Source organism: Lithobates pipiens, unplaced genomic scaffold, assembly GCF_037356315.1.
Source record: "Lithobates pipiens isolate NorthernLeopardFrog02 unplaced genomic scaffold, aLitPip1_a1.2 Scaffold_66, whole genome shotgun sequence".
NCBI classification, from domain to species: Eukaryota; Metazoa; Chordata; class Amphibia; order Anura; family Ranidae; genus Lithobates; species Lithobates pipiens.
Genome location: NW_027507888.1, coordinates 214,241 through 240,509, shown reverse-complemented (window position 1 = coordinate 240,509; position 26,269 = coordinate 214,241). Strand labels below are relative to the sequence as shown.

The window sequence follows — 26,269 nt, the reverse complement described above, 5'->3', positions numbered from 1 at the left end:
CAGCCCCATGCACCGACGTCGACCTTGTAGAATTTTGAAACTGTCGCTCAGGGGGTGACTTGGTCGCCTGTTCACAGACGCTTGATGTCGGAAGGCCAAAGTCGTTCCGATTGCCTTGTGGAGTGAGCCGTGACCAGAAAGGGGGGCACCTGCCTCTTCAAAGCATAGGCCTGTACTACAATCTGTCTGATCCCCCCCTGGAAATGGTGGCCGACGAGACCGCCGTGCTTTTTTTTTTTTTCAAACAGCCACCGAAAAACAAACAAGGAGTCTGACTTCTGAAAGGGAGGTGTAGCAGACAAATACACCCTCAGAGCCTTAACCACGTCCAGGGCATGAAGAGCCACCTCCTTAGAATGTGTCGACTTAGCACACAGAGATGGTAAGACAATGTCTTCGTTGATGCTTTTCTGCCGAAACCACCTTCGGCAGAAAAGACTGTTGGACACAACATCACCTTATCCTTGTGGATCACCAGATAGGGCGACTTGCAAGACCAGGCCGCCGGGTACAAAACCCTCCTGGCCGAAAGTAATGGCCGCTAGAAAGACCACTTTCTGGGAAAGAGTCAACAGAGGGATCTCTGATATTTTCAAATGGCGGTTTTTTCAAGCACCGATAACGCCAGGTTCAGATCCCACGGGGGTAACGGCCCACGCACAGAGGAACTACATTTTGGACAGCTTGAACAAAAATTGCTCGCTGGAAAAAAAAAAAAAAAGACAGCCAACGCTGATTTTTGTCCTTTAAATATGGTGCTTAAAGCCAATTTCTGAACTACTCATTGCTGTAGAAACAGGATCAATCCTGGATATAGGAAAAAAAAAAAAAGGGAGCGCGAACGCCATCCCTTCTAACACATGGAGATATAGGCCTTCCAGGTACGATGACCTACCGAGAAGAAGCTTTCCGTGCTCTCGGCATAGTTGGAATCGCCGAGTCCCAAAGACCCCGGTTCCTCAACACCCGACTCTCAATAGCCATGCCGTTAAAACCAGCGATGGTAAAGCAGAACGGAGAATCGGAAATCGAGACAGAAGGTCCTCTCGTAACGGCAGTCGACACGGGGCGTCCGCCACCAGGTCTGAGTACCAGGGTCGCTGGGACCGATCTGGGGCAATCGGTATTACTGGGATCCCCTCTGTTACCACGTCTGCTCCACTGAGTGGAGGCCGTTTCAACGGAGGAAAGGCATAGATCAGCTGGTGCATAGATCAGCTGGTACTGATCCCCCATGGCACCACCAGCGTGTCTGCCCAAGGATCTGTTGCCCTGGACACGAACCTCGGCACCTTCCCATTGAGACGGGCGGCCAGAAGAGCCGCGTCTGGTGTGCCCCATCGCGGGCACAGTAGCCAGAACGCCTCCGGATGCAATGGCAATGCCCATTCTCCTGGGTCCAGCATCTGGCGACTTAGGTAGTCTGCCTGCCAGTTCTCCGCTCCTGGGATGTAAACGGCCGACGGGGGCAGGTACATGTCGCTCTGCCCACTGAAGGATGTGAGTGCAAGCGTCCTCCCGTGCAGCGGCCAAGCTTCTTGTTCCTCCTTGGCGACAGAATGTCACGGCAGTGGCAGGCATACGTCAGAGTGGAACCTGATCAAACGCCCCTCAAAGTCTTATCAACCACGTGGAGAGGCATAGCCTGATCGCTCTCGGCTCAAGCAGATTGATCGGCAACTTGGATCGCACCACCCACCGACCAGAGGCCCTGAGTCGACTGAACTCCCATTACCCTACCCCAGCCGGTTGGGCTGGGGGCCGTGGTGATCACTGTCCATTTCAGAGGTAGGAACGACTTCACGGACCAAAGTGCCGGGGACCTCAGCAGGGAATCCCTGACCAGCTGGCTCACCTGAATCTGCCCATCCAGGGATAAAGGAGATTTGTCCCATTTTGTCAAAATCTCCTTCAGCAGGACTCTGGTGTGAAACTGGGCATAGGGTAATGCCTCAAGGAGGCCACCATGAGTCCCAGAACTCGCATGCAAAGCGTAGCGACGACCCCCTGTGCGGTTCCTCAACAGTTTTACCGCAGCTCTGAGAGTCTGCAGCAGCTTGTCTGAAGGGAGAAACGCTCTTGCTTCCATGGAGTCCAGCAGTAAGCCTAGCTACTCCAAACGCTGAGTCGGTACAATCACCAACTTCTTTAGGTTCAACAGCCAACAAAAAATTGCTGCAGGGTCTGCATGGTGATCGCCACATCCTCCTCCTAACTCTGAAGCAGAAGATGCTCTCGGAAGGAGATCGCCTAGGTATCCCCCGATTGCGATCCCACAGCGTTGCAAAACAAGAGACAATACCTTGGGGGAGGGCAGAGGCAAAACCAAAAAGGCAGAGCCACAAACTGGTAGTGGGCTTCCTAGACTGCAAATCGCAGAAATCTCTGATGCCGAAGGCATATGGGTATGTGCAGGTACGCATTCTGGATGTCCAAGGCCACCAGGGAGTACCCTTGATGGAGTGCAGCGATTTCTCAGCGATTCCGTTCTGAACCTCTGTACTTTTGCAAAGTAATTGAGGGCTTTCAGGTCCAAAATTGGACGTTCCCCTTCCATTTTGCAGGTTCGAGTAGAACCCTTGGAAACATGCCAATTCCTGGAACGGGTAATATCACCCCACGACTAAGCAGGTCCCTTACCGCCCCCTTCAGGGCCTCCTGGCGAGCTGGGAGTACGGGTATGCTTCAGGGGAAGAATCTCTTTTGCGGCCAAGAGAGGAACTCTATCTTGTAGCCTGAGGAAATCAGATCGCAGACCCATTGGTCGGACAGCCGAGAGGCCAACCGGGCTGCAAACTCCCGAAGGCACCCCCCCCCCCCCCCGTCTTGCGGACGGGAGAAAACCTTCATGAGGTAGCACTTTTGCTCGCAGGCTCGTGGTTCCACACACGCTTTGGTCCTTTAAAGGTCGTCCTGTCGGGGGACGCTTGGTCAAAGCCCTGGGTGGACGAAAAAGCCGTTTGTGAGCGGAGAATGAGGGCCCTTGCCAACGGCGTGGCTCCTTAGCCTTCCTAGCCTTCCTGGCCTGTGGGACTAGTGTACTCTTACCACCTCTGGCATTTTTAATAATGTCATGCAATGAGGCTTCAAAGAGACGGTTGCCAAGGAAGGGAAGATCCGTCAGGGCTTTTTTGGATGCCTGGTGAGCAGGCCAGCATTTTAGGCAAATCGGGCGCCTCAGCACCACTGCTGATACTGAAGGCCTGGATAACAGAGGAAGGGTATCCAGGGCTGCATCACAAAATTGTACTTCGGGCCTCGCACTAGTTGGTCTGCTAGTTAGACAGGAGAAGCCTGTTGCTCTCCCAATTCGCGGCGCAAAAGTTTTGCCCACTCGGTTAGTGTCTGAGACACGAGTGTGGATGCCAGTACCGGTCGCCTAGTTGACCCCACATCCGTAAACAAGGAACGAGCCTCTGCCTCGGCCTTCCTGCCCATGGGGTCCTTAAAGGCAGGAGTCCCCTCTACTGGGATGGTGGTTACTTTGTACCAGGGGGGTCCACGACCAGAGGAGCCGACAGCTTTTTGAGAAAGGGGATAACGCACCACCATGTATTTGGGGTCCGAAAAGCTCAAATTGCGGTCGACACCGTTCCTTGTAAATGAACGTAAGTCACATACGGGAACAGCTTAAGTCAACGGGCTGGCTTACGGGACCCAAAAGGCAAAAGGGACCCCGCTACATCAGCAAAGGGATCTTCTGGCTCCCTCCCGATTCTTCACGCACAGCTGTGATAAGTGCTCGAAACAAGCGATTCTCGCGCACGGACCCGGACGGGGACTCATCTTCGCTGTCAGTTCGGTCCTGGTCAGCGTCATCTGAAATGACAGAGCAGGGGGGGGGGGGTCACCGGCCTCAGCAGGGCCCGAGTCTGCATCAGAGCTCCCCTCCAGAGGACGGGGGCCGGTTTTTACAACCTTTACGCCCACGCACCGCCTCCATCTTGGCAACAAATAAATTGAGGACCGCCGACAAAGCATCCAGAGGCACTGCCTGCAGGTGAACCGGTTGCAATTGCCTGGATTTCGGGGGAAGAAACACCAGTTTCTGAAGCCATGCTGATCCAACCCCAGCGATGGCAAAACTTGGCACCCCAGATGTTTTGGAAATACATTTCCCACCATGCTCAGGCACTCTGCAGTGTAGGGGTGCATCATGGGAAATGTAGTTCCAAAACATCTGGGGTGCCAAGGTTCGCCATCACTGCCCTACCCTGTCTGCCACCTGTTGGGGACTTAGGAAAGCGATGGTCCCACCCTCCTAACTGCTGCTGGCTGAGGGGCTCTTCCGCACAGAACTCCCCACCCTGACTGGTTCTGCGCTGGCTGTCCAGCTAGTAGAGCCTGTGTCCTGTGCCAACTCCCAGATGCATAGGAGACCGCACAGCGCTGTGCAGAGCTGTTTTGAATGGCGCTGAAACTGACCAAAATCAAATGGCCGCCGAGCGTCCAGTATAAAAAGGACATAATCACAGGGAAAACGGCCGCCAAAACACATGAAAATGGTCAGAGAGCCTGCTGCTCCTTGCCTCACCAAAGATGGCCGCCGAGCACTGTATACCACGAGGGACAGCGAACTAAACAGGCAGATAAATGGTGGTGAAACAGCACTACAGCGATCAACAGACACAGCCTCCAGACACCTCAAGGAGAGATCCACACACAGCCAGGGCACAGCCAGCAAGCGCAATCCCTCCCCCAGGTGAGAGCCCCCCAGAGAGCCCCTGTATATGGCGCGCGCACACACACACAGAGATCCACCTCCCAGGGATTGCCCAACTGCTCAGCCCCACTGAGGCAGGGAGAGCTGTACTTACCCGGTTCTGAAGAGCTGGGAGACATTCCATCACAGACCCGCTCTCCAATCAGTGTGGGATGGCTGCTGGCCCGTCCCACTGAGACGCAGAAAGGAGTAGCCTGGTCACGTGTGTGCCCCGGAGCATTTGCGCTCACCAGCCACCTCTGGAGCTGAGGCATGTCGTGGCTCTGGTCTGCACACGCTCGCTGGCCAGGCTGGAGAGACAAGGATAAGAGTATCCAGCCTGTCACCCAGCCGATAGCAGATCACATGATCTTTAATGTTAAGCAAAAAGCAAAGCTTCTGCAAAGAAAAAATCCATGGGCCCATGGCCCTGCGGGGTTACTAGGTCCTTCTCCTTCACTAGGCAGAAAAACCCCCCAAAAAACTGAAGCTGCAAGGCAGGCTGTGGGGTCGTCCCCCTTGGGCAGAACTAGAAAGTTGTTGTTTTTATATGACATGTTATGCCTAGTCCTCTCCTGAAGGTGGCATAACGAGCTGTGTCAGACAGTGAACGTAAGAGAAATACAGTCTATATTTTAGTACTAATTAAGTAAAACATAATAGTGCTACTTAAAAGTCTCCGGATAGCCTAATGACCAAACTAAAGCATAAAGATCACCAAAACCACAAACGGACAGCCATCGTAAAACATAATTGACGTGCCAGTGAATTGCTAAAGGGCCTACCCGCATCCTAGCAAAAAAAATAAAATGAAAGATTTATTTTTTTTAAAAGCGGTTGCGACGCTTAACCGGCAAGGGAACGCCTTGGCCCGTGCCGGGTCAAAAAGAAGACGCCGTCAATTCAGATAACTGGTTGAGGTCAGAGCGGAGCACTTGAGGTCAAACTCCCGTGCTAAAGCCATGAAAAAAACACATGGCGATTGCCACATTGTCCGGGTGTGCAGAATAAGACTATGCTTACAGGAAGAAGTTGGCCAGATAGCCTATCGCAGAAATCCCCTGCCATCTCAGCCATGCCAAGATCAGAGCCGGCTACTTGGTGAGCAAACGGGGAGAGCGCAAGCCAAGTCAAAACGGGAGCACGACTAGGTAAAGATGCACGCTTCCAAATGCAAGAGCAACGATATGAATAGGTGAGTGAGCTCAGGTCAAAAGGCCAGATTCACAGATCAGAGTAGAAATGGGTGCGAGACCACCTTGTCCTGGGGGGGGGGGGGTTGGGCTTTCACAAACCATCAAAGTGTGCCAGGCCTGACACCAGCTTAAAACAAACGGAATGAGCAGCCTCAATCACCTAGGACAGTGATGAAGGACCTTGGCACCCCAAATGTTTTGGAAATATATTTCCAATGGGGCTCACGCACTCTTCTGTGTATCATCAATGAAAATGTAGTTCCAAAACATCTAGGGTGCCAAGTTTCAACATCGCTGACCTAAGATCTCCAAAAGGTAGCAACCTGGATCATTGACTGAGGTAAACAGAGGGGCTGCAACTACAGACCTACAGAGGCAGGTTGCTCTCCCACCCAAAGACCTGTTGGGGAAAAAACTGGGGCAGAGGTTCCCCTTCCAGGACAATGACCCTAAACATACAGTCAGAGCTACAATTGAATGTTTTAGATCAAAGCATATTTATATGATAGAATGTCCCAGTCAAAGTCCTAGACCTAAATCCAATTGCAAATCTGTGGCAAGACTAATAACTGCTGTTCAGATGCTCTCCATCGAATGTGACAGAGATTGGACTATTTTGCAGTTAAGAAATGGGCAAAAATTTCACTCTAGATGTGCAAAGCTGGTAGAGACATACCCAAAAAAGACTTTCAGCTGTAATTGCAGTGAAAAGGCAGTTCTACAAAGTATTCTCAGGGAGGCCTAATACAAATGCACACCACATTTTTTCACATTTGCCAAGGTCAATAATTGACTTACTCATTATATGAAAATATGTAAATCCAACAGCATATGTCAAACTAGAGGACATGTTACGATTTTCTGCTGTAGATCTGAAATTATTTTGTATACAATAGGGTTTTTTTTCCTCAATTTTAATGTGTTTGTACCAATAAAATTCTTCGGTACATTTACTATAATTCAAAGTGTTTTGTCTACAAGTACCAAGTCATGTTTTGCTTTGGGATCAAATACTTATTTTACGCACTGAACTGCAGCTTAATTTATAGCATTTGTTTTATGAGTTTTCTGGATTTTCTGTCTCTAACACTTAAAATACACCCATGATAAAAATTATAGACCATTAATTTCTAAGTTGGCAAACTTACAAAATTTGCAGGGGATCCAATTGTTCTCTTTTCCCACTGTACATACACACTCACCGGCCACTATTAGGTACACCTTGCTAGTACCGGGTTGGACCCCCTTTTGCCTTCAGAACTGCCTTAATTCTTCATGGCATAAATTCAAGGTGTTGGAAACATTCCTCAGAGAATGTGGTCCATATTGACATATCATGCAGTTGCTGCAGACTTGTCAGCTGCAGATCCATGATGCGAATCCTCCATGCCACCACATCCCAAAGGTGCACTTTTGGATTGAGATCTGGTGACTGGAGGCCATTGGAATACAGTAAACTCAATGTCATGTTCAAGAAACCAGTTTGAGAGGATTTGAGCTGTGACATGGTGCATTATACTGCTGGAAGTAGCCGTCAGAAGATGGGTACACTGTAGTCGAAGGCGTGGACATGGTCCGCAACAATACTCAGGTAGGCCGTGGCATTTGACTGCTTGTCGACCAGCGCACGATCTAAGTCGACACAATGGCACGGCTGGTCAAATGGGCGTACCTGTACGTCCCTTTTAAGACATGGCTTAGTGGGCGCCGGGTACTCTGAGGGTTCCCTGCATACTCTGTCCTCCGGTGGCCTGCAATTGTGACAGAGCGGCAGAACTGGGAGATGCCTAATGTAAACAAGACAAGACATTACCCTGTTCTGCCCAGCAATATGACAGGGAGCTACTGCTCCATCATGTTTAGTGAGCCCACCCCCCACAGTTAGAATCACTCCCTAGGACACACTTAACCCCTTGATCACCCCCTAGTGTTCAACCCCTTCCCTGCCAGTGTAATTTACACAGTAATCAGTGCATTTTTATATCACGGATGCTGTATAAATGTCACTGGTCCCAAAATAGTGTCAAAAGTGTCTGATGCGTCCGCCACAATGTCAATTAGCACCTGCACCACTTTGTCAGTTTGCACATTTATGAAGGATTATGCACTTTAGCACTTCATCGGGTTTATGATCTGACCGTGCACAGCCCTTTTTACTGTTAGCTGTTCTGGCTGTGCCATTTACCTCTTTACATACAATGCAAGCCTTGTATCAGTGGTTCAGGCTGGTAGTGTAATGGTGTGGGGGGTATTTTCTTTGTACACTTGGTATCAATTGAGCATTGTTTAACCACTTTGCTTGTTTCATCAGACGTCGTTTTATATGATTATGCCAAATCTTGACCCTACTATCTGAATGTCGCAGCTGAAATAAAGACTCAGACCAGGCAACATTTTTCCAATCTTCTATTGTGCAACTTTTGTGAGCCTGTGTGAATTGTAGCCTATATTTCCTGCTCTTAGCTGACAGGAGTGGCACTCTGTGTGGTCTACTGCTGCTGTAGCACATCTGCTTCAAGGTTTAATGTGTTGTGAGTGGAGATGGCATTCTGCATACCTTGGTTGTAAAGAATGTTAATTTGCGTTACTGTTGCCTTTATCATCTCAAACCTGCCCATTCTTCTGACAAAACTACTTTCCATCCACACAACTGCCGCTCACTGGATATTCTCTTTCTGACCATTCCCTAACCAATAGCGATCCGCGCTATAGCCGAATGACGGCTACAGCGCGGACCTGCTTTGCCGGGACGATGTCTATTGACGTCGTCCCGTGCACGAGCAGCCTGCACGCCCCCTGAGGGGCGCACGCGGCGCGCTCTGATCAGCGAGTCAATAAGACTCGCCTGATCACGGATCGGAGCAAGGGGTCGATCCCGACCCCTTACCACGTGATCAGCTGTCAGCCAATGACAGCTGATCATGTGACACAAAGCCGGTAAATCGGCTATTTTTACTCCTCACGCTGACAGCACGAGGAAAAAAAAAAAAGCCGATCACCGGCGGCCGTGAGAGGGACTTCAGTCACGGCCAGCTCATCAGTGCCCACCTGCCCCCTGCCTACGCCACCCATAAGTGCCCACAGTGCCACCCATCAGTGCCCACAATCTGCCTCAACAGTGCTGCACCTCAGTGCCACATATCCGTGCCATCTTATCTGTGCCCACCACTGCCGCCTCATCAGGGCATTTCAATGAAGGAGAAAAATGGCCTGTTTGCAAAATTTTATAACTATTAAACAGGATTTTTTTTTTGCATCTTTTTTTGTTTGTTTAGCAAAAAATAAACTCCCAGCTGTAAATACCACCAAAAGAAAGCTCTATTTGTGGGGGAAAAAAATGATAAAAATTTCATTTGGGTACAGTGTTATATGGCCGCGCAATTGTCATTCAAAGTGCATCAGCGCTGAAAACTGAAAATTGGTCTGGAGGGGGGTTTAAGTGCCCAGTAAGCAAGTGGTTAAAGATGGTTGTGCTTGAAGATCCCAGTTTTTGAAATACTCAGACCAGCTCATCTGGCACCAACAACCATGCCATGTTCAAAGTCACTTTCTTCCCCATTCCGCTGCTCTGTTTGAGCTTCAGAAAGTAATTTTCCCTACATCTAGATGCTTAAATGAAGTTGCTGCCATGTGATTGGCCGATTAGCAATTTGTGTTGCTAAGCAATTGAACAGGTGTACTTAATAAAGTGGCCAGTGAGTATGTAATTTTTTATATTACTTTCAGTGTTCCAAAGTATACATTAACCCCTTATAGTAGCGATTATCAGCTGTTTTTGTATTATAAAAAGGCTATTCTTTTAAATCTCTAACTGCTTGCTACCCAACCACTGTCAAATGACAGCGGTGCAGCTCTTGTTCTATACAGCATCATAGGACGGCGGCCCAGAACAGCCACTCTTGCACAGCCACGTTATGTATCTAGGTCACGGCGCAACTCCGATCTGTGTAAAGAGCTGTGGCTCTTTAACCATGTGATTGGCTGCGTCCAATCACAGCCTTAATCTAAGCCATGTAAACACGAACACAGAGTAAAAAAACCTTTCCAAAATTTTTGGGGTTTTTATTGTACATAATAAACCCGGTAGTGAAGACCACCAAAAGAAAGTTCTATTTGTGTGAAGAAAAGTTTGTTTGGGTACAGTGTAGCATGGCCGCGCAATTGTCAAAGTGCGACAGCACTGAAAGCTGAAAAAAAAAATTGGCTTTCTGTACTCACAGTAAAATGCTTTTCTCTGAAGTTCATTGACAACTTTAATTCTTGACCTTTGGGTTATCAAACCACTTCAGGAGAGGACTTAGAACATGTAACATGTGTAAAAACAGCAAGACTGCTCAGCACCGCCCAGGGGGCGGTCCCTGTGGCTATAACTCCCTCACCCCGCTTCCTGCGGCTCAGTACGTCAAAAAGCAGTACAAATAGGAGGGGTCGGTGCTGTGTCTGTCTAAACTTCAGAGAAAAAGGTTTTTACGGTGAGTACAAAAATCCCATTTTCTCTTTCGTTGATTGACGGACACAGCTCCTTTAATTCTTGACCTTAGGGACGTCCCCAAGCAAAAAACGAGGGGTGGAAACAGCAAAACATAACTTCACCCACAACAAAGGGAACACCTCAACAGAGGAGTCACTATCTTAAACAGCTACCATCAAAACCAGTAGCAAACTTATGCATCAAAAGATGCATAACAAACTAGTAACTTAAAGTGTAATTGTAACCTTACACAGCCGCCTGCAAAACCTTGGACAAAGCAAGCTTTTGAGATCCACTTACGTCAACTTTGTAGAATTTAGTGAAAGTGTGAACGGACGCCTTACACACCTGGGAGACAGACGCTTGATGATGTCGGAAAGCCCAGGAGGTCCCAATTGCTCTGGTGGAATGAGCCGTGACAGGAAAAGGGGGACCTGCCCCTTTAAGGCATAGGCCTGAACCCCAATCCGTTTGATCCACCGAGAAATGGTTGACGAGACCGCCAGAGCTTTTTTTTGGACCAGCCCCTGAGACAACCAGTCTGACTTCTGGAAGGGAGCTGAAGCAGACAGATACGCTCGTAGAGCCCAGACCACGTCCAGGGAATGTAAGGCAACCTCTTTTGGGTGTGTCAACTTAGGACTTAAGGAAGGCAACGCAAGGTCCTCATTTAGATGGAATGCCGAAACCACCTTTGGAAGGAAAGAGGGCTGCGGACGACCAGGTAGGGAGACTTGCATGACAATGCCACCAATTCAGAAACCCTCCTGGCAGAGCTAATAGCTACTAGAAAAACTTCTGAGTGTTAACAAGGGAATCTCCCCAATGTTCTCAAATGCCGGTTTCTGATAGCACCAGATTCAGATCCCACGGAGGTAGCAGTGGTCAAACCGCAGGGACTATGTGTTGAACCCCTTGCACAAAGATACTCACCAATGAGTGAGTCACCAAGGGATGTTGGAAAAGGGCAGCCAAGGCAGATATCTGTCCCTCGATGTTGCTTAAGGCAAGTTTCTGATCCACTCCTTGCTGCAAGGATACTGGAAACTGAATAAGTGCGGACGTCACACCATCTCTTCACACGTGGAACCTTCCATGTACGATGGTAAATCTTCAGGGAAGACGACTTCTGTGGAAATGACTGAGTCTGACAGACATCGGTCCTTTAGCACCTGGCTTTCAACAGCCATGCCGTTAAAACCAGCGATGGTAAAGCAGGATGAAGCATCGGACCTTGCGCTAGAAGGTCCTCTCACAGCGGTAGCCACCAAGGAACATACGCCACTAGTTGTACTAGGTCGGCGTACCAAGGACGCAGAGGCCAATCTGGGACAATCAGAATTGCTGGAATCCCCTCGGCCTCCACTCTGCGCAGCAGACGTGGTAGAAGCTTGAGTGCTTGACGCGTCCACCCAGGGGTCTCTTGTGCTGGACACAAACCTCTGCACCTTCTGATTGAGCCGAGAAGTCCACATCTGGTGTCCCCCCCCCCTTAGGCAATGGAGCCTGAATACCTCCAAATGCAACGACCATTCACCTGGGTCCAGCATCTGATGACTTAGGTAGTCCGCCTGCCAGTTTTCTACACCCGGGATATATATGGCCGGCACATGTCACTCTGCCCACTGGAGGATGTGAGCAACCTCACATGCTGCAGCTGAGCTCCTTGTTCCTCCTTGGTTGACGTACGCCACTGCGTGCGTTGTTTGACTGGATCCTGCCCTTGTAGCCTCATTGACCATATGGAAAGGCAAAGTCTGATTGCCCGAAGCTCTAGCACATTGATTGGCAGATGGAATTCTTCCCGCGACCAAAGGACCTGGGCCGACTGTACACCCAGCACTCGCCCCCCCCCCCCCAACCGGTCAGGCTGGCATCCGTTGTGATCACTGTCCAATTGAGAGGAAGGAACAATCTGGCCAGAGATCTCAGCCACCAGAGAAGGGAATCCCTGACTAACTGGTTCACCCCAATTTGACAATCCAGGGATCATTTGTTCCATTTTGACAAAATCTCCTTCTGCAAGACTCGTGTGAAATTGAGCATACGGTCCCACCTCGAATGTGGCTACCTTGAGGTCCAGAAAGCGCATGCAGAAGCAACGACCATATGCAGTTTATCAACTTCACTGCAGTTTGAACAGTCTGCAGCTTGTCTGAAGGGATAAAAACCGCTTGCTTCTGGAGGACTCCAACAGCAAGCCCAGGCACTCCAGGTGTTGAGTCAGCACCAACGCCAACATCTTTAGGTTCAGCACCCAACTAAACTCCCGGAGAGTCTGCATGGTGATCACTACACCCTCCCTTAAGTCTGAGGCGGAAGCTGCTCTCAGGAGGTTGTCTAGGTAACCCACGATTGTGACTCCACGTTGCCTTAACAGCAGCAGAATTGGGCCTAACACTTTGAAAGAACTTTGGGTGCTGACGCAAGGCCAAAAAAGCAGAGCCACAAACTGATAGTGCTCTTCCAAATGCAAATCGCAGAAATCTGATGCCTGAAGCATATGAGTACAGGTAAGTACGTATCCTGGATATCCAGGGATGCCAGGAAGTCCCCCTGATGGAGTGCTTATACCATCCTGAACCTTTGCAATTTCACAAAGCTGTTGAGGGCCTTGAGGTCCAGGATTGGACATACCCCTTTCTTTTTGAGGACTACAAACAGATTTGAGTAGAATTCCTGAAACCTTTCCAGAGTCGGTACAGGTACTATCACGCCGCGCAGTAGCAGGTCCTGTACGGCCCCCGAACAGGGCTTCCGGTGAGCTGGAAGTAGAGGTACATTGGAGGGCAAAAATCTGTTTGGTGGACAAGAAAGAAACGCCATCTTGTATCCCGATGAAACCAGCTCACAAACCCACTGGTCGGACAGTAGAGAGGTCCATTGGGCTGCAAATTCCTGAAGGCGATTCCCCACCCGAGAGTTGGGCAGGAGCAAACCTTCATGCGGTAACATGTTTGTTCACAGACTTGTTTGGCTTGCAAAACCAGGAATACTTTGTCATTCAGCAGGCCCCTTGTCTGACTGGGAGCACTTACCTGCCGACCTGGGCGGGCGAAAAAGCAGTTCGAGCGGAAAGAGAGGGCCCTTGCCTATGGCATGGCTCCTTATCCTTCCTGGACTGTGGGAGCAACGTGCTCTTCCCACCGGTAACATTTTTAATAGGACATCCAGCGAAGCTCCAAAAAGCCTCTCACCTTGGAAGGGCAAATCCGCCAGAGTTTTTTTAGATGCCTGGTCCACAGACCAGCATTTCAGCTAAAACAGGCGCCATAGCACCACTGTCGATACCGATTCTCTAGAGAGCAGGGGGACCGTATCCAGGGCCACATCACAGACATACTTAAAGCGGGGTTACACCCTACAGTGGCACTTCTGCTCATTGGAACCCCCTGGACAAAGGTACTCATTAAGGAGTGCTATGACAGGGGTTGTTGGGAAAAAAAAAAAAAAAAAGACAGCCAATGCTGAAATTTGTCCTTTGATGGTGCTTAATGCCAATCTCTGGTCAACTCCTTGCTGGAGAAATACAGTGCCTTGCGAAAGTATTCGGTCCCCTTGAACTTTTCAACCTTTTGGCACATTTCAGGCTTCAAACATAAAGATATAACATTTAAATTTTTTGCGAAGAATCACCAACAAGTGGGACACAATTGTGAAGTGGAACGAAATCTATTGGATATTTTAAACTTTAACTAATAAAAAACTGAAAAGTGGGGCGTGCAAAATTATTCGGCCCCCTTGCGTTAACACTTTGTAGAGCCACCTTTTGCTGCGATTACAGCTGCAAGTCGCTTGGGGTATGTCTATCAGTTTTGCACATCGAGAGACTGAAATTCTTGCCCATTCTTCCTTGCAAAACAGCTCAAGTTCAGTGAGTAGAACCCCTGGAAACATTCCAATTACGGAACAGGTACTATCACCCCACGACTCAGCAGGTCCCTTGCGGCCAAGAGAGGAACTATCTTGTAGCAGGAGGAAATCAGATCGAAGACCCATTGGTCAGACAGCCAAGAGGTCCACCGGGCTGCAAACTCCCAAAGGCGAACCCCCACCGTGTCACGGGTGGTGGCAAACCTTCATGCGGTAGCACTTTTGCTCACACGCTTTCGGTTTCAGGGACTCTTGGGTCCTTCAGAAGTCGTCCTGTCGTGCTGGGGACACTTGGACGAAGCCCCAGGCAGACGAAAAAGCAGTTTGTGAGCGGATAAAGAGGGCCCTTGTCTACAGCATGGCTACTTAGCCTTCCTGGCCTGTGGGAGTAGACTACTCTTACCACCTGTGGTATTTTTAATAATGTCATCCAAAGAGCTGATCGCCAAGGAAGGGAAGATCCATCAGGGCTTTTTTGGATGCCTGGTCTGTAGACCAGCATCTTAACCAAATCAGGGACCTCAGCACCACTGCTGACACTGAAGCCCTGGATAACAGAGGCAGGGTATCCAGGGCTGCGTCACAAACGTACTTAAGGCCTTGCACTAGTTGTCTTCTAGTTCCACGCAGACAGGAGAAGCCCGTTCTCCCAATTCGCAGTGCAACAGTTTTGCCCAATCAGTTAGTGTCTGAGACAAGTGCAGATGGCAGTTCTGGTTGCATGGTTGACCCCACAACCGTAAAGAAACAAGCCATTGCCTCTGCCTTCCTGTCTGTGGGGTCCTTAAATGCAGGAGTCCCCTCTCCCGGGATCGTGGTGAATTTGTTTAACCTGGATACTGGGGGGTCCACGACCGGAGGTAACGCACTGCAATGTATTTGGGGACCGAAAAGGTCTGTTGTGGTCGACCCCATTCCTTGTAAATGAACTTGTCAAAATAAGTCAGATACGGGAACACCTTAGGTTAACAGGCTGGCTTACGGGACCCAAAAGGGACCGCTACATCAGCAGAGGGATCTGCTGGCTCCTGAATCTTCAGGGTATCACGCACAGCTGTGATAAGTGCTTCAACAAGCTCTTTGTCGCGCATGGACCCGGACTCAGTGTCATCTGAAAACGACAGAACAGGGGTCACCAGCCTCAGCAGGGCCCGAGTCTTTGTCAGAGCTCTCCCCGGAGGAAGGTGGGGGGCAGGAAACCGACAAAGCATCCATCTGCAGGCGAACCGGTTGCAATTGCCTGGATTTTGGGGGAAGAAACACCAGTTTCTGAAGCAATGCTGACCCTACCCCTGTCTGCCACCCAATGGGGACTTAGGACAGTGATGGTCCCACCCTCCTAACTGCTGCTGGCTGAGAGGCTCTTTCCCGCAGGACTCACCACCCTGACTGGCTCTGCGCTGTCCAGCTAGTAGTGCCCGTGTCCCTTGTCAGCCCCCAGGTGCATAGGAGATCACACTGCGCTGTCTAGAGCTGCTGCCTATGGCGCTGAACTGATCCACAACGTGTTCTGGCGCCAAGAAAAATGGCCACCGAGCATACAAAGTATAAAGCACACAAAACAGGGAAAATGGCCGCCAAGCTCCAGGAAAGCATGCTGCTCCTTGCCCTCACCCAAGATAGCCGAACACTGTATACAGTGGACAGTGGAAGAGAAATGGTGGCGAACAGCGCTGCAGCGATCGACAGGCACAGCCACCAGACACCCCCCAGGGAGAGAATCACATCAGGGCACAGCCAGCACAGACCCCCCCCCCCCAGAAAGCCTCTGCATCTGACACACGGCTCAGCAGACTCATGTAGCATCCCCACGGGGGGGGGGGGGAGATGGGGACAGGGAGAGAAGAGGTGGTGAGGGACCCCCAAATAGACCTCCCAGGGAATTCCCAGCTGCTGAGCCCCACCGAGGCAGGTAGAGCTGTACTTACCAGTCCTGCAGAGCTGGGAGACATTCCATCACAAACCCACTCGCCGATCAGTACAGGGTGGCTGTTGGCCCGGCCCACTGACGCAGATATCAGTACCCCGGTCATGTGTGTGCTCCAGAGCATTAACCACCTGGAGCTGAGGTACGTCGTGGCTGGCCCAGGACTACAAGGATAAGGGTATCCAGCCTGTCACCCAGCCGGCTGTTGATAGCAGATGCTGTGATCTGCTGTCTTGCGCAAAAAGCAAAGCTCCACTAGGCAAAATAAAACTGAAGCTGCATGGCAGGCTGAGGGGTTGTTACCTAAGGGACCGCCCCTTGGGTGGAACTAGAAGTTCTGAGTTCTCATTACATGTTATGCCTAGTCCTCTCCTAAAGGTGGCCTAACAACCCAATGGCTAAAGAGAGGAGCTGTGTCAGAAGGTGAATAAAATATAAGGCCTACCCTCCAAATAAGCCCTACCCTGAAAATAAGACCTACAAGGAATTTAACTAGGGCTTATTTGGGGGGTAGGGCTTATATTGCAGCCATCACAGACAATCACACTAGGTTTTATTTTCAGGGAAACAGGGCAATATAGAAATACACACACACACAAAAGTGAGTACACCCCTCATTTTTTTTAAATCCAAGTGAAAATGTTCAAATTGGACCAATTGTTTCCATCACTGTCTTAACCCTCTTGGGCATGGAGTTCACCAGAGCTTCACAGGTTGCCACTTAAGTCCTCTTTCCTCAGCTTTTTTAGTAAGGCAGTGGTCATCTTGGAGGTGCGTTTGGGGTTGTTATGTTAGAATTCTGCCCTGCAGCCCAGTCTTCAAAAGGAGCGGATCATACTCTGCTTCGGTATGCCACAGTACATGTTGGCATTCATGGTTCCCTCAATGAACTGCAGCGCCCCCGTGCACTCATGCAGCCACAGACCACGACACTCCCACCACCATGCTTGACTGTAGGCAAGACACTGGTCTGTACTCATCACCTGGTTGCTGCCACACGCTTGACAGCATCTGAACCAAATAGGTTTATATTTGTCTAAGACCACAGGACATGGTCAGACCATGTCCTTATTCCGCTTGTCTACAAACTGTTTGCGGGCTTTGCGCTTCTTTTAAATGGGCTTCCTTCTGGGATGACAGCCATGCAGACCAATTTGAGGTGTGGCTTATGGTGTGAGCACTGAATGGCTGACCCCCACCCATTCAACAAAGCTGGCAGCACTCATACATTTCCCATAGACAACCTCTGGATATGGCGCTGAGCACACTCAACTTGTTTGGTCGACCATGGTGAGGCCCATTTTGAGCGGAACCTGTCTTGTTAAAATGCAGTTAGTCTTGGCCACCATGCTGCAGCTCAGTTTCAGGGTCTCTGCATTCTATCCTAGGCTATCCTTATGTAGAGCAACAATTCTTTTTTTCAGGTCCTCAGTTCTTTGCCATGAGGTGCCTTGCTGAATTTCCAGTGACTAGTATGAAAGTGAGCGATAACCCCAAATTTAACACAACTGCTTCTCATTCACACCTGAGACCTTGCAGCACTAATGAGTCACATGACAGCAGAGGGGGAAAGTGACTAATTGGGCCCAAATCGGACACAGTTTCACTTAGGGGTTTTACTCACTTTTGTTGTCAATTTCAACATGAATGGCTGTTGCGTTATTTTGAGGGGGACAGCGAATTTGCACTGTTATACACTCACTACTATACATTGTAGCAAAGTGTAATTTCTTCAGTGTTGTCACATAAAAGCTAACAAAACATTTAAAAAACTGAGGAGTATACTCACTTTTGTGAGATCCATCTCAGGGATGTTGGCACACTAGCCGCTACTTTATTTCTAAGTGCCATCATTTAAAATTCTTCCGATTAACCCCAATAAAGTTCAGTTCTATAAAGTCTTTCCTGACATTTTCTTAGTCGCATACTTCAGCAAAAGCACGATCCACAGAGAGTTTCCAAAGCATCAGAGGGATCCCATTGTTAAAGAGGTATCCGTCAGAAGGGTACAAAAGAATTTAAGGCATTAGATATACCATGGAACACAGTGAATAGAGTCATCAAGTGGAGAAAATATGGCACCACAGTGACATTACCAATAACTGGATGTCCCTCCAATAATTTATGAAAAAACAAAAATTGGTCCTGCACCCAGGAGCAAGGGCATCCCATAAGCAAAAATGGGAAGGGGAAAAAGGCAATACACCTGGAAAAGGGCTTTGTACAAATAAATATGTGATCAAAAAAAGATGATTTATATATTTTCTTTCACAAACAGAAACCATATACATAATGTGTACATCCTGACTACAGGTCCCTGTAGCTAGAAAGATCTGTCAATGTCAACATATGTACATTAGGGATGAGCTTGGTGTTTGAGACAAACACATGTTCGACTCGAACACCGGCTCTTCGCCCGTTCGGCGAAGCCAGAACTCTGCGCCATCGCAGTGCATTGCTGGCTCATGATTGGCCAAGCATGCACTGTGACCCCACATGCTTGGCCAATCACAGCGCCGGCAATGAGGACAGCCATGATTCCCTGTGGCCAATCATAGCTCAGGCTGTGTAGTACATGCCCCACACTATATAAGGCCGCCAGCGTCTGCAGGAGTTAGTGGGTGTTCTCTGTGTACCTTCAACGCAGTATACAACGTCCATTATCCACCTATATAGCTATATTGCTCTTCTGTAATTGAGCTATAAGCCATCTGCAGGAGTTTCTGGGTGTTGTCTGTGTGCCCTGAGTGCAGTATACACCATTATCCACCTATATAGCTATATTGCTCTTCTGTAATTGAGCTATCAGCCATCTGCAGGAGTTTCTGGGTGTTGTCTGTGTGCCCTGAGCGCAGTATACACCTTTATCCACCTATTTTGCTCTTCTCTAATTGAGCCATCTGCCATCTGCAGGAGTTAGTTGGTGTTGTGTGCCTCCAGCACAGCACAGTATACACCGGTATCTACCCTTTAATTCCTGTTGTTCTATAATAAAGGCATCTGCAGGAGTTAGTGGGTGTTGTGTGCCTCCAGCACAATATACACTACCCAATTTCTGGTTTTCCCATCTCCCTTCAGGCCATTACCATGTCTGGAAGGCCAACAAGGAGAGGCAAACAGGTACGAGCCGATAAGAGGGCAAGCAGGCTCTGTGTCTAGAGACAACAGTGCTGGTCGTGGACTCGGTGCATCGTCATCAGCACGTGGCCATGGGACACACTTGTCATTATTTTTGGCAGCTGGACGTGTTGAGCCGCATCATACTGAAGACTTGGTAGAGTGGATGACCAAGCCCTCTTCATCCTCCTCATCCTCTCTCACCTAGGCTCAGGGTACTAGCAAAGCAGCTGCCAACGCATCCTCTTCCCTCGTCTCAATGTCATCATCAGTGACTCCTTCCCTAGACCCACCACATCCTCCTGAGGAGTCCCCTGAACTCTTTGAGCACAGTGTTGGGTACATGCTTCAGGAGGATGCCCAGTGTTTTTTAGGCTCTGATGATGATACTCAGCTAGAGGAAGGCAGTAGCGTGAGTGCAGAGAGAGGGAATGCTCAAGAAGGACAGCAATCTAGCAGTCATGTTCCACAAGCTGCAGCATACTGCCAGGTTTGCTCCAGCGATGAAGAGGTAGGGGATGATGAGGGCACTGACTCCACATGGGTGCCTGGTAGGAGAGAGGAGGAAGAGGCACATCTCCAACGATGCAGGATGCCCTCCGGGGGCCAGCTTAGGGGCAGCACACCGACTGAATCACACCGCAGAGCTCCGCCTGTGCAGGGCGCTGCCTCTGCGCGTTATTCTAAAAGTTCTTTGGTGTGGGCCTTTTTTGAGACAAGTGCATCAGATCACACTGCTGCTATTTGCAACATATGTCTCAAGTCTATCTCTGGGCACCACATGCTTGACCAGACATATGTTGATCTGCCATGCAGCTCGTTGGCAAGTGTACCTCAAAGACCCACACCAAAGAACAAAGCGGACCTCTCCTTTCTCCTCATCAGCTGGGATCTCCAACCCCACTAGACCTTCAGTCCTCTCTGAAACCTGCGCTGAGAGGAATGAAGGTCTAGAATTAGGTGTGTCACAGCCAATTGCTTGCAGGCACTCTGCTAGCAGTACAGCCACGTCCGATTGTAGCTGGCAAATTTCCCTGCCCCAGCTGCTGGACCGTAGAAAGAAGTTCACTCCCAGCCATCCACACGCCACTTTTTCTCACGGAAGGAGATTCCGGCTCTCTACCGGCATGTGGAAGGCAATCTCCTTGCCTCGCTGGACAGGGCGGTCAGCGGTAAGGTGCATATTACTGCTGACTCATGGTCCACCAGGCATGGACAGGGACGTTACCTGTCTTTCACGGCCCATTGGGTCACTCTTCTGGCAGCTGGGAAGGATGCAGGACAAGGTGCAGTAGTGTTGGAGGTTGTTCCACCACCATGCCTCCAAAATACTACTACTGGTTGTGACACACCTCTCTCCTCCACCCCCTCCTCTTCTTCTTCCTCCATGGCCTCTTCCAGTGCTCTGTCCTCCGAACCAGCGGTGCTCCGTAGGCGTTCAAGGGGCTATGCAAGCAAAACGATGCCATGCTGTGCTTGCACTGGTTTGTTTGGGGGACAGGAGCCACACTGGGGCAGATAGTTTGTCAGCTCTGCAGGGGCAGGCCGAGAGGTGGTTGACGCCACGCCAGCTTAAGCCAGGATTTGTGGTTTGCGACAATGGCACCAACCTCCTCTCCACCTTCCGACAGGGACAACTGACCCATGTGCCCTGTGTGGCTCATGTCCTTAATCTGGTGGTGCGACGGTTCTTGGGCAGGTACCCGGGCTTACAGGATGTCCTGAAGCAGGCCAGGAAAGTCTGTGTGCATTTCCGCCGATCATTTAATGCCTGTGCTCGGCTGGCTGAGCTCCAAAAGGAGTTGAACCTGCCCAAGAACCGCCTTATATGTGACATGCCCACCAGGTGGAACTCAACGTTGGCCATGCTGCAGCGGCTGCACACGCAGCAGAGGGCCATCAATGAGTACCTGTGCGACTACGGCACCAGGACAGGGTCAGGGAAGCTTGTTTTGTCACCGTTTGAGGAGGCCACAAGGATGGTGAGCAGTGACAGTGCATGCATCAGTGACACTGTACCTCTCATCCACCTGTTGGAGCATACGCTGCGTACAATAATGGACAGGGCACTTGAGGCAGAACAGAGGCAGGAAGAGGAGGACTTCCTTGCCTCTCAAGGCCCCCTTTTCCAGACAGTGTTCCTGCTGTCCCACCCATCACACAGGAAGAGGAGGATGATTGTGTCAACATGGAGGTGGAGGCTGGCACTCAGCATCAGCAGCAGCAGTCTTGTAGGGATGATTTACAGTCCCAAGACTTGTACGTGGCTGGAAGGAGGTAGCTACGGATCATGTTGTCCTTAGTGACCCAGAGGAATCCGGACTGAATGCCTCAGCTAACCTACGCTGCATGGCCTCCCTGATCCTGGAAAGTCTGCGGAAGGATCCTCGTATTCTTCGGATCAAGGAGAGGGATCATTACTGGCTGGCCACTCTCCTTGATCCACGGTACAAGGGTAAGGTTGTGGAGCTTAGCTTTCCATCGCAGAGGGAGCAGAGGATGAGACATCTCCGGGAGGCCTTGCAGAAAGGTCTGTGCAATGCGTTCCCAGAGACTGGGAGGTTACAAACTCCTGGTCCTGGACAACGTGTTGCTGAGGCATAGGTCAGAAGGAGCGGTGGAGAAGGTGGCGTCTGACCGATGCGTTTAGACAATTTTTTAGTCTGCAGCCGCAAGGTATGATCGGTTCCAGCAACCATCACCAGCGTCTGATTTACATGGTGCAGGAATACCTAGGAAAAGGTCAGACTTGGACACCTTTCCCACTGAAAATCCTCTGGCTTACTGGGTCTTGAGGATGGATCACTGTCCAGTGCTTGCACAGTATGCAATTGAGCTACTGGCCTGTCCTGCATCCAGCGTTCTTTCGGAACGCACCTTCAGTGCTGCTGGTGGCTTTGTTACCAATCACAAGGTGTGCCTGTCTACCAACTCGGTTGATCGACTGACCTTCATAAAGATGAACCAGTCTTGGATCACCCACAGCTACCAAGCACCTGAAGCTGATGTAACCGAATAATTTTTTTTGAAATATCACATCCCTTCAAGACTGCCTATGCTGATGCGGAGTGACTGTCCTGTTATGTTGACTGTCTATCCTCTTCCTCCTCCGCTGATATCTTGGAAGAACATTTTTGGTTCTGGGTGATGCCACCAGCCCAATTTTAATGTAATGCTTTGCAGCAGGGCTCATTCCTGCACTACAACTAGAGTATATGGGAGAGGTTGCAGTGTCGTGGCACTAGCACCAGTGCCTAAGGCCCAATTTTTCAGCCCCTGTTTAACAGGGGCATGTAATTACAATTTTTGATGCAATGCTTTGCAGCAGGGCTCATTCCCGCACTACATCTACAGTATATGGGAGAGGTTGTATTGTCATGGCACCAGCACCAGTGCCTAAGGCCCAATTTTTCAGCCCCTGTTTAACAGGGGTGTTTAATTACAATTTTTTATGCAATGCTTTGCAGCAGGGCTCATTCCTGCACTACAACTAGAATATATGGGAGAGGTTGCGGTGCCTAAGGCCCAATTTTTCAGCCCCTGTTTAACAGAGGCATGTAATTACAATTTTTGATGCAATGCTTTGCAGCAGGGCTCATTCCTGCACTACAACTAGAGTATATGGGAGAGGTTGCAGTGCCCAAGGCCCAATTTTTCAGCCTCTGTTTAACAGGGGCATGTATTTACAATTTTTGATGCAATGCTTTGCAGCAGGGCTCATTCCTGCACTACAACTAGAGTATATGGGAGAGGTTGCAGTGTCGTGGCAGCAGCAGCAGTGCCTAAGGCTCAATTTTTCTGCCCCTGTTTAACAGGGGCATGTAATTACAATTTTTGATGCAATGCTTTACAGCAGGGCTCATTCCTGCACTACAACTAGAGTATATGGGAGAGGTTGCAGTGCCTAAGGCCCAATTTTTCAGCCTCTGCTTAACAGGGGCATGTAGTTACAATTTTTGATGCAATGCTTTGCAGCAGGGCTCATTCCTGCACTACAACTAGAGTATATGGGAGAGGTTGCAGTGTCGTGGCACCAGCACCAGTGCCTAAGGCCCAATTTCTCAGCCCCTGTTTAACAGGGGCATGTAATTACAATTCTTGATATAATATTTCACAGCAGGGCCCATTCCTGTGCCCACCGAGAGTAACTGTGAGGACAAATAGTGTTGTGGCACCAGCACCACCACAACCACCAAAAGCCCAATTTTTCTATCACTGTTCATCAATGGCATGTAATTACAATTCTTGATATCATCGTTCACAGCAGGGCGCTTCAGTGCCCACCAAGAGTCACTTTGAGGGCTTACAATGTTGTGGCAACACCAACACCTTGTTCCGCCATTTCTGCTGAGCATATAGGGCAGGCCCCTACTTTCAAACATCCAACTTACAAACGTCTCCTACTTGCAAACGGAAGGAGACAACAGGAAGTGAGATGAAAAAAGACGTACGGCAAAAAAATTATACATGGGTGATAACCCTTCTCTATGTTTTCCAAAAAGCTTAAAAATTGATTTTTTGACTGGAGCTACACTTTAAAAATGTACTAGTTCAAAATTACAAACAGATTCTACTTAACACAACAAATCTACACAGTCCCTGTCTTGTTTGTACCGCCTGTATACTGCTGTTCTGGGTATATAGGGCCTGGGGGCCCCACGTCTTTCCTTTTTTTTTATATGGGTACGGGGTTCCCCTTAATACCCGTACAAGACCCAAAGGGGCTGGTAATGGGCAGGGGGTCTACCCATACCATTTTTCTCAATGATTTTCATCCATATTGCAGGAACCAGATATTACATTAAAACCGCAAGCAGTTTTAAATGACTTTTTTAAAATGTCATTTTGTGCAGGGACTGTTCTAAACACGGGAATCACGTGGCACTTCACAGGCATACTATAGACACCCCCTAGGCACGATATTTAAAGGAATATTTCACTTTTTTTTTCACTTTAATCGTTATTAAAGTCAGTGCTCCCGAAAAAACGGCCGTTTTTAAAAACATTTTAGGCATTGACCCATGTCCCCTGGGGCAGGAGCAAGGTCCCCAAACCCTTTTTAGCCATTCAAATTAGCACTTTTTATTTCGAACGTTCGAATCCAATAGACTTTAATGGGGTTCTAAAGTTCGCACGAATTTGCAGTCCGATCGAAAGTTCTGGTGCGAACCGAACCGGGGGGTGTTCAGTTCATCCCTAATATACATGTTTTCTGGAGCACCTCCCCCAAAAGAGAAGCCCTCCCAGCATGACTGTAAGAATAGCAGTGTCAGGGAAATAGGAGTTACCTTGTGGGACGCGATCGTATTAACGCGCGTCAGCGCCCACGAAGACGCAATATGATTCCCAGACGAACGCCTGATGGAGCCTCCGATCGAGTACGCGTGCGCCGGGTAGTACGAACGCATTACGTTACACGTCGTAGGCGTACGGACGCGGTGGCGCGCTCACGACGTAATCCAAGCGCCGTGTCTATTTAAACGTTCACCTGACAGCATCACATTGCTGGTTTATCGTCAGCTCTTCCTGAGTACCCGTGCCTGTTATCTCTGCTACCTGATCTCCTGTTACCGACCCGGCTTGTTTGACCTGCTTCCGATTACTCTCCTGGCTCCGACTTCTGGCTTGTTCCTGATACTCCTTGTCTGCTCCCGGCACCCGACCTCGGCTTGGCTTGACCTCCGTTCCTGATCTCCAGTTCAGTATTCATCCTTCTTACCTCTGGATTGACCTCCCGTGTTTGACCTTCGGCTTGACCCTGACCCTGCCTTGGACTTCTTGCACAGTTGCCTCCAGAGACTGGTCTGCTCAGCATTTCCATCTACTGCTGCTACCCGGCAACCTGTGCTACTGTGGGCACTGCATCCCTGTGCCATCTCCAGGGTTGCACTGCACTCGGCCGCAAGGGGAGCCCTCTCAGCATCTCGGCCTCCTAACCTCGGTAGTGACAGTATAAACCAGCCAGATGCCAGAGGCCGACAGAGGCAACTCCCCGATAGAGGCCATCTTACGGGAAGTCATGGCCCTGACCCCAGCGATTAAGGGTCTCCAAGAGAAGTACCTTCGATTGGAAGAACGTCTGCAGCACCCTCCTGAGCCATCTGTCCTCTCTGGCCAAGATCCTAGCGCTATAGTCTCAACCTCTCCCGAGCCACGAGTCCCTGCACCAGAATATTTTCATGGGGACCGAAGAAAATTCAGAACCTTCAGGAACTCATGCTACTTGTACTTCTCTCTGCAGCCTCAGACATTTACTTCTGAAATGACCAAAGTGGGTTTTACCATCTCACTACTAAGGGACGATCCCCAGACCTGGGCTCACGGCTTACTAGAGCAACGCAGCTCTTCCATTAGTACCTTGGATCAGTTTTTTCAAGCTATGGCCCGTCTTTACGATGATCCCTTTCGGACAACTACAGCCGAAGCAACCTTGTACTCCCTCCGCCAGGGCGAGCGGCCTGCAGAAGATTATACAGTAGAGTTCCGTACTTGGTCTGCAGATGTCGGCTGGAATGAGGCAGCTTTAAAATATCAGTACCGGATGGGGCTGTCCGAGGTCCTCAAGGACGAGCTAGCCAGATTGGAGGTTCCCCCAACACTTGAGGAACTCATCCAACTTACCACACAGCTTGACAGGCGCCTACGTGAACGCCGGTCTGAAACCACTTGGACCTTTAACTCTACCCAGGCTCCACCTCCGGCCTGCCCAGCGGCATCCTCTGTTCTGAATGGCCCGTTCCGCTCTCCCTTGACCACTGAAGAGAGGCTTCGCCGCCGTCAGGCACATCTCTGCTTCTATTGTGGGGAATCAGGACATCGTATTGACCACTGTCCCACCAGGCCAAGTAAATCCACCCTCTGCACTCCATGTCATCTCCAGGTAACGAAACCCGCTTCAACCCACATCGCCCTTCCTGTCACATTGACGATGTCAGGTCAGGAGATCCACTTACAGGCAATACTGGACTCTGGGGCCTGCAGCT

The 26,269-nt window shown here is 49.7% G+C and overlaps 1 long non-coding RNA gene across 1 annotated transcript in view; it reads right to left on the bottom strand.

Moving 5' to 3' along the window:
* LOC143958943 (uncharacterized) overlaps window positions 1–26,269 on the bottom strand; it is a 60,916-nt gene that overhangs the window by 1,154 nt on the left and 33,493 nt on the right. The window lies entirely within an intron of this gene.